Raw genomic sequence first — 5,406 nt, 5'->3', positions numbered from 1 at the left:
CGCCCATCCATCCACCACTACCAACCACCTTACTTTTCAATCTACACACAATATCCCATAATGGATGATCAACACACAATACCACATAATGACAAAGCAAATACAGGTTTTTAGAAATGTATATAACTGAAATATCACATTTACATAAGTATTGAGACCCTGCACCTTTGGCAGCAAATACAGACTCGAGTCTTCTTGGGTATGACGCTACAAACTTGGCACACCTGTATTTGGGGAGTTTCTCCCATTCGTCTCTGTAGATCCTCTCAAGATCTGTCAGGTTGAATAGGGAGTGTCGCTACACAGCTATTTTCAGTTCTCTCCGGAGATGTTCAATCGGGTTCAAGTCCGGGCTCTGGTTGGGCCACTCAAGGACATTCGGAGACTTGTCCCATATGCCAATCCTGCGTTGTCTTGGCTGTGTGCTTAGGGTCATTGTCCTGTTGGATGCTGAACTTTCACCCCCAGTCTTAGGTCCTGAGCGCTCTGGAGCTGGTTTTCCTCAATGATCTCTCTGTACTTTGCTCAGTTCATCTTTCCCTCGATCCTAACTAGTCTCCCAGCCCCTGATGCTGAAAAACATACCCTACGGACAATTCCTTCAACCTCATGTCTTGGTTTTTGCTCTGACATGCACTGTCAACTGTGGGACCTTATATAGACAGGTGTTAGCCTTTCCAAATCATGTCCAATCAATTGAATTTACCACAGGTGGACTCCAACKAAGTTGTAGAAACATCTCAAGGATGATCAATGGAAACAGGATGCACCTCAGCTCAATGTCGAGTCTCACAGCAAAGGGTCTGAATACTTAAGTATTTTTAATTTTTAATACATTTGCAAACATTTCTAAAAACCTGTTTTCTCTTTTGTCATTATGGGGTATTGTGTGCAGATTGATGAGGATTTTAGAATAAGGCTGTAACGTAACAAAATGTGGAGAAAGTGAAGGGGTCTGAATACTTTCCGAATGCACTGTATGTGGACAACCCTTCAAACTAGTGGATTCGGCTATTTCAGCCACTCCCATTGCTGATAGGTGTATAAAATCGAGCATGTGGCCATGCAATCTCCATAGACAAACATTGGCTGTAGAATGGCCTGTACTGAAGAGCTCAGTGACTTTCAACATGGCACCGTCATTGGATGGTACCTTTCCAACAAGTCAGTTCATCAAATTTCTGCCCTGGTAGAGCTGCCCCGGTCAACTGTAAGTGCTGTTGTGAAGTGGAGACTTCTTGGAGCAACAAGCTCACAGAACGGGAATTCCGAGTGCTGAAACGCGTAGGGTGTAAAAATTGTCTGTCCTCGGTTGCAACACTCACTACAGAGTTCCAAACTGCCTCTGGAAGCAGCGTCTTCACAAAAACTGTTAGTCTGGAYCTTAATGAAATGGGTTTTCATGGCCGAGCAGCAGCACACAAGCCTAAGATCACCATGCGCAATATGAAGCTCACCACCATTGGACACTGGAGCAGCGGAAACGTGTTCTCTGGAGTGATGAATCACTCTTCCCCCTCTGGCAGTCCGACGGACGAATCTGGGTTTGGCGGATGCCAGGAGAACACAACTTGCCTGAATGCATAGTGCCAACTGTAAAGTTTGGTGGAGGAGGAATAATGGTCTTGGGCTGTTTTTCATGGTTTGGCCTAGGCCCCTTAGATCCAGTGAAGGGAAATCTTAACGCTACAGCATACAATGACATTCTAGACGATTCTGTGCTTCCAACTTTGTGGCAACAGTTTGGGGAGGCCCTTTCCAGTTTCACCATGACAATGCCCCTGTGCACAAAGCGAGGTCCATACAGAAATGGTTTGTCAAGATCGGTGTGGAAGATCTTGACTGGCCTGCACAGAGCCCTGACCTCAACCCCATCGAACACCTTTGGGATGAGTTGGAACGCCGACTGTGAGCCAGGCCTAATCGCCCAACATCAGTGCCTAACCTCACTTATGCTCTTGTGGCTGAATGGAAGCAAGTCCCCACAGCAATGTTACAAAATCCAGTGGAAAGTCTTCCCAGAAGAGTGGAGGCTGTTATTGCAGCTAAAGGGGGACCAASTCRATATTAATGCCCCTGATTTTGGAATGAGATGTTCGACGAGCAGGTGTCCACATACTTTTGGTCATGTAGTATATCATACAAATTTGGGATTTACAGTTAGTAAATTACAGCTAGTCTACAAGACTAGGCTGGAGCAGGACAATTCTGAATCTCTACTGTACCACTGTATTCCTATGGATCTCATTCAAACCTATGTTCATTTATGCATATTTGAAATAGTTGAAAAAGTACAGATAAACAGACATTTTGATTGATTGATTGATTGATTGATTGATTGATTGATTGATTGATTGATTGATTGATAGTATAAGATAGCCTGAACTCGTGAAAGTTGGTTTGGTGTCTCTAGCTTGAACAGTTCAAGAGTTTTCAAAATGTTAAAGTTGTTTTAATATTTGTAGCTGAAATYGTTTAAAAGCAGTATCGTTTGAAAGGTCCAACGGTGTGTTCTTATCGTTGGCATTGAATCCATGATTCCATGCTAATTTATGCACATTTTAAATAGTTTATAAAGGTGTTACAGAATTTGAAGTTAAAGTAGCCTGAAAGTAGCCTAATTGGCCAAGGAGTAGGACCATTTTGAATACCTACCTCTAATTCCTATATGCTTCTCATTCAAACACATGTTCATTTATACACATGTTAAATTGTTATAGTTCAAAAAGTATAAATAGTATCAAAAATCCTTTGAAAAGCAATATAAATTGGGTCAGTCTGAACATCTCAACGTTGGTTTGGTGTTGATAGATTAAAGGCTAGTAAAAGCAGTGGCCGGTCAAAATACTTCCCATTCAAGCCTATGGAGCTTTTATGCACATTTAAAATGGTTATAGTTCAAAAAGTCTAAATAGTATAAAAAATGAATCTCAATCAATATAAATTGGGTCCATCTGCACATTTGAAAGTTGGTTTCGTGTTTATACCTTATATCGTTTAAATGCTAGTGAGCTGAATAATCTAGGGTGTATGGCAGTCATCATGGGGCGGCAGGTAGCCTGCTGMTTAGAGCGTTGGACTAGTAACTGAAAGGTTGCAAGATCGAATCCCCCGAGCTGACAAAGTGAAAATCTGTCCTTCTGCCCCGTCATTGAAAATAGGAATTTGTTCTTAACAGACTAGTAAAATATAAAATCATTGGTTGGTGATATTTTCTTGCAATTATTCAACCTCCATCCCTTCTGACTTGTCCACAATAACCATACATCAGACATTTGAAAGCCAATAATTGTACTAATTTACGTCCTTTCATACATTTGCATGCAATTCTTCATACTGGCCTTATACACTATACAAATGCCACAAAATGCTTTCAAGGGACTGCTTTATGTCTAAGTGCCTGGTTACCGCGTTGCACTGGTGTTCTCACACACACAAAAAAGATTACCACAGAGCAAACAAACGTCATACAGTGTTTTCAGAGCGTTTTGGCGCTGAATAAACAGTGTACGAATTGTAATCACTTTTGGGGAGAAAATAGGGCTGTTGTGTCTTTAAGAGCTTACTTGTCCCCTCGCTCGCAGCTGCTGGCTTGTGTGTGTGCCCATAGAAGACAGTGGAGATTCATTAGTTCTACAGCACAATGGACATTTATCATCCACCCTGTGGTGATGCTATTCAAATTCAGTACCAAGCGAAGAGCATCCCCACTCCCTCTCGCCGTCCGTCGCGGTGACACCGTATTGTTACGCCAGCCCAAGAAAAGAGCCAGGAGCTGGAGCCAAGAAAAGAGCCAGGAGCTGGAGTGAGGCTATGGCCAGTGCCATTCCATAAGAACCGACTGTCCCAGCAAGTCATTTGCTGCGGAGGTACTGCGAGCTGAAGCGTGAGATCATTTCAACCAGCAACCTGCTCCGAGCATCTTTCTTCCCCCGCACGCGTTCCCGTCTTGCCGAGAGTTATTGAAACAAGGATACAGGCAGCGCATGTCGTGAGAAGAGAGAAGACACCGCACGGGACTGCGCGGTTTTCTTGATTCCATCACTGCTTATCTCTTGCGCCAGACAGAACACTAGGCTACAACCCCAAATCCTCGTTTTTTTTGTTTGTTTTTTATGAAAACATGTTATAGTGTTACGATTGGAATCGTTTTGTTTGCAGCACTTGTGTTTTTGAGATGACCATGAAGATTCTGCTTATTTTCCGACGAGGTGTGGAGACTACGTGGATTTGCGCCCTTAACAGGTGCAGCAGGGATGGCCAAAACGTGTTCTTCTTGTATCGACACAGCCTGGACTTTAAAGAAGGGAGTCTTGTTTTATCTGACTGGTTCCTTTAAAACTATTTTATATGACTTATTATATGATTAATTGAGAAGAGGTGATATTTCGTATAAAATGCTGTGGCGTTTACTTTGCATCTTAATCTCTTTCAGATGTTTGAGGAAAGAAAAAGCAACCTGTAAGTATTTGAGGCTTGCTTTGAACTGTGGTAGACCGAAATACATATTAGTAGCGACATGTAGGGCACCACATAACATTGAATGGTGTAGCCTACTTTTCCGACCGATATAAAGAATTGGTAATGAATGAAACAGCAGGTGCATTTAACTTTTAGCCGGTATTTTATGCCATAATATGTATTTCTTTCTATACTAATATTGAATCGAAACGAGGCACTTCTTCCGTTAGTATTAGTAGGCTATACTGTGTTTATTCTTGGATATTTGGAAAAACACATGTATAACTTAAGTTAGGCTCATCTGTGGCTTATTATCCAATGGTTGAAAATGGAAGGGCCGTGGAAAGTCCACGAGACCATACAACGCAGCACAAGGAATGAACACATATATACAAGTGCAACTTCTTTTACGTTTTCTCTACGTCATTGTCTTTCAAAATGAAGGGTTGTTTTCTAATCAACAATGAATGTATACATTTAGCAAATCATTTAGATATTGAAGCAGGTGCATCCTGTAGGCATATTAGCTTCTAATCTGTGCGTTTGTGTTGAATCGAATTAATGCCTGGGTGTTTTTTTGTGTGTTTTTTTCCCCCGAGAATGCCATCCTAGAGTGTTAGCGACTGATTGTCCAAACGCAATTCTTGAGCAAAATCAAACAAAACCCCAAGAATTGTGCATGGACATCTGTTGCTGAAAACTCCAATTCATCCTGGCTTTATCCAAACGAAAAATCAKGAAAAATCAAGAAATAAAATATGATAACTATTTTTTTTTTAAATCCCAATGCAGGTAAGAATAATCCATATTTTGTTCAACAGATTAAAATGGGGTTGATTCGTTAAAAACCCAGATTTTAGATGATGTTGGGCCAATACAGTGGTGTAAAATATTATGACAGCCTCGTGTACTGTATGTTTCTTGGTGTATGTTTGTGTAGGCCCG

The sequence above is a fragment of the Salvelinus sp. IW2-2015 genome, linkage group LG20 (genome assembly GCF_002910315.2).
Source record: "Salvelinus sp. IW2-2015 linkage group LG20, ASM291031v2, whole genome shotgun sequence".
NCBI classification, from domain to species: domain Eukaryota; kingdom Metazoa; phylum Chordata; class Actinopteri; order Salmoniformes; family Salmonidae; genus Salvelinus; species Salvelinus sp. IW2-2015.
Note: the sequence above shows the minus strand (reverse complement) of the source record.